This window comes from Myotis davidii, unplaced genomic scaffold (genome assembly GCF_000327345.1).
Source record: "Myotis davidii unplaced genomic scaffold, ASM32734v1 scaffold101, whole genome shotgun sequence".
Taxonomy (NCBI): Eukaryota; Metazoa; Chordata; class Mammalia; order Chiroptera; family Vespertilionidae; genus Myotis; species Myotis davidii.
The window spans coordinates 382,485-390,310 of record NW_006292290.1 but is presented as its reverse complement, the minus strand read 5'-3'; the positions used below and the strand labels follow the sequence as shown (position 1 = coordinate 390,310).

At 41.6% G+C, this 7,826-nt stretch overlaps 1 protein-coding gene and 1 pseudogene across 1 annotated transcript in view; one reads left to right on the top strand and one right to left on the bottom strand.

Moving 5' to 3' along the window:
* The window catches only part of LOC102754540 (short transient receptor potential channel 4), a 142,889-nt gene that overhangs the window by 13,213 nt on the left and 121,850 nt on the right, over positions 1 to 7,826 (bottom strand). The gene's annotated exons all lie outside the window — the stretch shown is intronic.
* On the top strand, positions 2,138 to 5,177 carry LOC102753979 (annotated as a pseudogene).

Sequence of the window (7,826 nt, the reverse complement as noted above, 5' to 3'; positions counted from 1 at the left end):
GTGTGTGAAGCTCTTTATCTGACCTTCAATTCTAAATGGTAGCTTTGCTGGGTAGAGTAATCTTGGTTGAAAATTAATTTATATACTGACTGTAATAAAGAATAATATACAGAGATCCAATAGCAGACAAGAGGATCCCAAGAAACAACCCAATTTACAACCCCACCCAAACTGTGCGCATCGGCTTTTGCATATGAATGGCCTATCCTTTCTCTGCCTAAAACCTGTCAAACTTCAGCTGGGTCAGAGAGCCCTAGAACTTCCAAAAGATGTGTCTTGGTGTGGTCCTCTTTAGATTCCTCTTGTTTGGGGTTCTCTGCACTTTCTGGACTTGTAAGTCTATTTCTTTCACCAGGGAGGGGAAGTTTCCTGTCATTATTTCTTCAAATAGGTTTTCAGTATCTTGCTCACTCTTTTCTGGCACCCTCATAATTCAGATGTTGGTACGCTCCAAACTCATTTCAATCTTAATTTCTGATTGGTCCTTTTTCATACCCTTGAGGGTCTCTCTAAATTTTTCAGAGGTTTCTAGAAGATTCTTGAGTAACCTTATAACCGTGGTTTTTAACTCTATATCCAGTAGTTTGCTTTCATCCATTTCTTTCATTTGTGACTTGTTTCTTTGTCTCCACATTTTGGCTGATTCCTTGTGTTTGTTTCTGTGTACTGGGTAGCTTCTAAGTCTCCTTGAGTTGATAGAGTGGTTTTGTGTGGTAGGTGTCCTAAAAGACCCAGTGGCTCAGTCTCCCCAATCATCTGAGGTGGACACTCTTGGTGCATCCCTTTGTGGGTTGCGTGCACAGTCTTGTTGTAGTTAAGCCTTGATTGCTGTTGGTATTACTGGGAGGATTTGACCTCCAGGCCAATTGGCTGTGGTGACCAGCAGTGTCTACACTGGAAGATATGTTGTGCAGGGGAGACACCTTTATGAAGCAGGACTTGCTTCAGTGGGGTTTTGGTGCTCACTGTGTCTGACCCTTGAGTGTGTCTCTTATGGAAATGAAGAGTTATAATCCAGTATGGTCTCATTCTGACCACTGGGTATCCTGGCTCTTGGATCTCCAAGGAGGTGCAAAATCAGCCACTGTCTGAGGCCACCCAGCAGGAGCTACAGAGACATCTGCAGATCCCTCCTCTTTGTATGGGTTTTGGAAGTGCCCAGATGAGACCCAGCTGTGAAGCAAGGCAGGCTGCTGCTGCCAGTCTTGGGCCATCTTTTGGAAGCTCTAGGGCTCTCTGACCCAGCTGAAGTTTGACTGGTTTTAGGCAGAGAAAGGACAGGCCATTCATATGCAAAAGCCGATGTGCACAGTTTGGGTGGGGTTGTAAATTGGGTGGGGTGGGGTCTCTGGGAATCACCAGGGTGGAGCAAACAGCAATGACAAACCTACCACCAGCATGATACTCAATGGGTTAAAAGTAAACTCATTTTCCCTAAGAACAAGAATAAGACAGGGATGCCCACTTTCACCACACCTGTTCGATATAGTACTGGAAATGCTAGCCAAATCGATCAGACCAGAAAAAAAAAAAATAAAAGGCATCAAAATTGGAAAAGAAGAAGTAAAACTATCCTTATTTGCAGATGACATGATACTATACATAGATAACCCCAAAGACTCCATCAAAAAAACTACTAGACCTAATAAATAAATTTGGCAATATAGCAGGATACAAAATTAACACTCAGAAATCTATGGCCTTTTTATAAACCAGCTAGAAACCTGGTGCACAAATTCACGCATGGGAGCATGGGTTATCAGGGCCTGCCAGCTGTGGGGAGGGACCACAGGAGTTTAGCCAGCAGGCCCAGATCTAGTAGTGTAGATGTACTGAGGTAACAGCAAGCAAAGACCACAAAAAGGTGCCCCCAAATGGCCTGAACACCAGCTATGCTCCACAGTGGAAATACAGCTCTACTTCATGGCCTGTGCTAGGGCCACCTCACTCTCCCTGGGTAAAAGTTGCTGACAGACAGACAGGTCATCTCTCCTATCTGAAGCACACATATTCTAGGGGCTCCACCCTAAGCATGATAGATAGCTGACTTCGGTCAATGGCAGCACACCACCATAGGAACGCTAGTCAATCAGTGGTTGGCAGTCTGGAAAAGTGCTGGCCAAGGTAGAAGTGGATGATGGGGGCAGAAGGGTGAGTGGCACACATGGTGTAGTGGCAAAGGTAAGATGGTAGTGGTGCATACTTTAAGTCTTTGCAATTAGGCTGCTGCCTTGCCCCTTCTACACCTTCCAAAACGCTACTCTGTCTTAATCAACATCAGGGTCACTCTCCTCCTACAGGATTCCCAGAGACAGATTCTCCAGTGCCTGGAGCCTTAGCCAGAGGGAAGGACCAGCCCGGGGAAGGGACCGTGGGAGGTTGGCTGGCCGCAGTGGGTAGGGACAGCAGGAGGATGGCTGACAGAAGGTTGGCTGTGGGAGTGCACTAACACCAAGGGGCAGCTCTTGTGTTGCGTGTCTGCCTCCTGCTGGTCACTGGGCATCATTGCGACAGGTCAACCTGTCGTTCCGGTCATTTGGTCGTAATGGCCGCTTAGGCTTTTATATCTATAGATAATAAATTCACAGAAAGAGAAAAGAAAAAAAACAATCCCATTTACCATTGCACCAAAAAAATTAAGATACCTAGGAATAAACTTCACTAAGGAAGTAAAAGGCTTGTACTCAAAAAAAAAATACAGGACATTGAAAAAAGAGATAGAGGAAGACATAAACAGATGAAAGAACATACCATGTTCATGGCTTGGTAGAAACAACATCATCAAAATGTTCATACTACCCAAAGCAATCTATAGATTCAATGCACTCCCCATTAAAATACCAATGGCATATTTCAAAGATCTAGAACAAACTCTCCAAAAATTAATCTGGAATTAAAAAAAAAAAAGACCCGGAATAGCCACAGCAATCCTGAGAAAGAAGAAAAAAGGTGGAGGGATCACAATACCAGATATCAAGCTACTATATTACCAAGCCACAGTTCTCAAAACTGCCTGGTACTGGCACAAGAGCAGACATATATGCCAATGGAATGGTTCAGAGAACCCAGAAATTGACCCAAGCCATTTGGCTCAATTAATATTTGGCAAAGGAAGCAAGAGCATACAACGGAGTCAAGACAGTCTCTTCAATAAATGGTGTTGGGAAAATTGGACAGATACATGCAAAAAAGAAAAAAATTGAAAGTAGACCATCAACTTACACCATAAACAAAAATAAACTCAAAATGGGTAAAGGATTTAAACATAAGATGGGAAACCATAAAAATATTAGAGGAATCCACAGGCAGCAAAATCTCAGATATATGCCGAAGCAATATCTTCACTGATACAGCTCCTAGGGCAATGGAAACTAAAGAGAAAATAAAGAGTCCGACATTGCTAAGAGGCCTTGGATACCTGGCATTGGGATGTGGGCGTCATCAGGTGAAGATGGTGGTCACCAGGCCTCAGGTAACCATGGAGAAAGAGCATCCTTTTCAATGCATACAAAAAGGAAGTATTTATCATCAACAATGGCTATAAATCGATGCAGAAGAGACTTCGGAGCAATTGGAAGATTCAGAGCTTAAAAGATGAAATCACATCTGAGAATTTAATTGGTGTGAAATTGTGGATTACAGCTGGGCCAAGGGAAAAATTTACTGCAGCTGAGTTTGAGGTCCTGATGAAATACATTGACGGCATTGGAGATATCCTTGTGATGCTAGGAGAGGGTGGGGAATCCAGATTTGACACCAATATTAACTTTCTCCTGGAAGAATATGGAATCATGGTTAATAATGATGCTGTGGTTAGAAATGTATATTATAAGTATTTCCATCCTAAAGAAACTCTAGTTTCCAATGGAGTCTTTTTAAAAAATATATATATTTTATTGATTTTTTTACAGAGAGGAAGGGAGAGGGATAGAGAGTTAGAAACATCGATGAGAGAGAAACATCAAAAAGCTGCCTCCTGCACAGCCCCTACTGGGGATGTGCCTGCAACCAAGGTACATGCCCTTGACTGGAATCCACCCTGGGACCTTTCAGTCTGCAGGCCGACGCTCTATCCACTGAGCCAAACCGGTTAGGTCCAATGGAGTCTTGAATAGGGAGATCAGCCGAGCTGCAAGGAGGGCTGTGCCTGGAATCATTGATGAGAAGAGCAGTGTAAACAATGCCTAGGTTCTCACCTTTGGTGCCACATTGAGTGTCATGAAACCAGCAGTTGCTCTTCTGTCCACGGGTTCTGTCTGTTTTCCACTGAACAGACCCATTCTGGCTTTCTATCACTCCAAGAACCAAGGTGGGAAGCTGGCAGTGATTGGCTCATGTCCCATGTTTAGTGACCAATATTTGGATAAAGAAGAAAATAGCAAAATCATGGATGTTGTTTTCCAATGGCTTACAACAGAAGACATTCATCTAAACCAGATTGATGCTGAGGATCCAGAGATTTCTGACTACATGATGCTGCCCGACACAGCCACCCTGTCAGAGATGCTTTGAGTGTGTCTCCAAGAGGGTGATGAGAACCCACGGGACTTCACCACCCTCTTTGACCTGTCCATTTACCAGCTGGATGTCACCTCCCCCTCCAAGGTCATCAAGGTTATGAACAGCTCAATGTGAAACGTGAACCTCTCCAGCTCATCCAGCCTCAGTTTAAGACACCGCTGCCTGCCCGTCAGCCAGAGGTTTTCCCTCCCAGTTTCAGTGAATTGCCACTTCCTCCACTGGAGCTGTTTGACCTGGATGAGACATTCTCCTCTGAGAAGTCACGGCTTGCTCAGATTACCAATAAGTGTACTGAAGAAGATCTGGAATTCTATGTCAGGAAATGTGGTGACATTCTTGGAGTAACCAATAAACTACCAACAGACCAACAAGATGCCAAATATATCCTCGAGCACATCTTCTTCCAAGTGGTAGAGTTCAAGAAATTGAAACAGGAACATGACATTGATACAAATGAAACTGCATTCCAGGACAATTTCTGAGGACCAAGCCTCTTGAAACATTTTCTGCCTCCTTATTTGTAAACTGTTTTTCAATTGTTCCTCAATCCTTTATCAAAATTGTCCATCTACTCTTCTATGAACTGTGGAAGAGTTGTGTATCTTCTGTAGTGCCAGATAGGTATAACATTTCTAACTTAGAAAACCCTTATGTAAGATATGCTCCATTTTTTAAATTAAATATGATTAAATCTGTACTTTTAAATTAAAAAAATAAAGAAAGAAATGGGACTACATCAAAATAAAAAGCTTTTGCACAGTGAAAGAAACCATCAACAAAACAACAAAAAAAACCATTGCTCTCCACTGGAGCTGTTTGACCTGGATGAGACATTCTCCTCTGAGAAGTCACGGCTTGCTCAGATTACCAATAAGTGTACTGAAGAAGATATTTACGGGGAACTCATACAACTTGACAAAAGGAAGATAAACAACCCAATCAAAAAATGGGCAACAGACCTAAATAGATATTTTTCAAAAGAGTACATAAGGACTGCCAAGAGACATATGAAAACATGCTCAAGGTCACTAATAATCTGAGAAATGGAAATCAAAACGACAATGCAGTACCATCTCACACCTGTCAGAATAGTCATCATCAACAAATTAACAAATGACAAGTGCTGGCAAGGATGTGAAGAAAAAGGAACCCTCATGCACTGCTGTTGGGAATGCAGACTGGAGCAACCACTGTGTAAGACAGTATGAACTTCCCTCAAAAAACTAAAAATGGAACTCCCATTTGACCCAGAGATCCCACTTCTGGAATATATCCCAAAAAAACAGAAACACCAACCCTTCCACTCTCTCTAAAAACCTGGTACATCTACACAATGGAAGACTATGCCACTATGAAAAAGAAGGAACTTTTACCATTTGCAACAGCATGGATGGAACTGGAGAGTATTATGCTAAGCAAAATAAGCCAGTCAGAGAAAGATAAATATCACATGATCTCACTCATTTGTGGGATAGAATGAACAACATAAACTGATGAACAAAAATAGAACCAGAGTCATATAAGCATCGAGCAGATTTTCTAACCTATAAGGGAAGGCGGAGGGTAAGGGGGTAAAAGATCAACCAAAGGACTTGTATGCATGCATATCAGCATATCCAATGGACATCGACACCAAGGGGTGAGGGCATGAATGGGAGGGTTGGGGGGGGGTGAGGACATGTGCTGGGGCGTCGGGGCAGCTGGGTAGAGGACAATGGGGAAAAGGGAGACTTATGTAATACTTTAAACAATAAATTATTTAAATTAAAAATAAAAGACCTATACTTGGAAAACTATAGGACATTGAAAGAAATTAAGGAACATATAATAAGTAAAGACATATACCTTGTTCATGGAGTGGAAAACTTAATATAATTAAAATCGCCATACTATCTAAACAATTTATAGATTTTATGCAATCTCTATTAAAATAACAACAGTATATTTCACAGATCTACAAAAAATATTCCAAAAATTTATATGGAACTAAAAATCACACCAAAAAACTTCAGCAATCTTGAGAAAGAAGAACAAAGTTGGAGAGATCACAATATTAATCTATACTACAAAATTATTGTGATCAAAACAGCATGGTTCTGGCACAAGAGCAGGCATATAGATCAATGGAACAGAAATGAGATCCCAGAAATCAAACCACGCCATTATGGTCAATAAAGATTTGACAATGAAGGCAAGAGAATACAATGGAGTAAAGTTGTTCTCTTCAGTAAATGGTGCTTGGAGAATTGATCAGGTACATGCAAAAAAAAAAAATGAAATTAGACAACAAACTTACACCATAAAGAAGAATAAACTCAAAATGGATAAAAGACTTAAACATAAATCACCAACCCATAAAAATACTACAACATTGGCAATAAAATCTCAGACATCTCACATACCAGTATTTTTACTGATACATGTCCTAAAGCAAGTGAAAGAAAGGAAACAATAAACAAATAGGACTACATCAAACTAAAAGTTTCTGTGTATGAAAAAAAAAATCAGCAAAATGAAAAGAGGACCCACTGTATGGGAGAACATATTTGGCAATTATACATCTGATAAGAGGTTAATTTCCAAATTATTTCAAGAATTTACCACAACTCAACACAAAAAGACAAACAATCCTATAAAAAATGGGCAACAGACCTGGATAAACACTTCCTCAAGAGGAATACGGATGTCCAAATAACATACGAAAAAATGCTCAACTTCATTAATTATCAGAGAGATACAAATTAAAACTACATTGAGGTATCACCTCACACCTGAAAGAATGGCTACCATCAATAAATCAACAAACAAGAGCTGGTGAGAATGTGGAGAAAAGGGAACCCTAGGATACAGCTGGTGGGTATGCAGACTGGTGCAGCCACTGTGGAAAACATTATGGAGTTTCCTCAAAAAATTAAAAATGAAACTGCCTTTTGACCCATTGATCTCTCTTCTTGAAATATTGCTGGGGTCCAGCCCCAGCAGGTCCAGGGGTCCCCAAAGGTGTGGATGGAGTCGGCAAAGAAGGAATGACACGGAGACAGCGTTCAGTTGATCAGCAGCCTTGCCAGGAACTCTAGCCACAATCTCCAGCCAAGTTCTGTGTCCATGTTCTCTTGCTAGGTTCTCCAGCCATGTTCTCCAGGTTCTCCAGCCAGGTTCTGTAGCCATGTTCTCTCGCTCGGTTCTCCAGCCAGGTTCGGTAGCCAGGTTCTGTAGCCAGGTTCTGTCCAGGATCTTTTGCCATGTTCTCTCCAGCGAAGTTCTTCTGTCTCTAGGTTCTGTGTAGGTTCTGTCTTCTAAGTTCT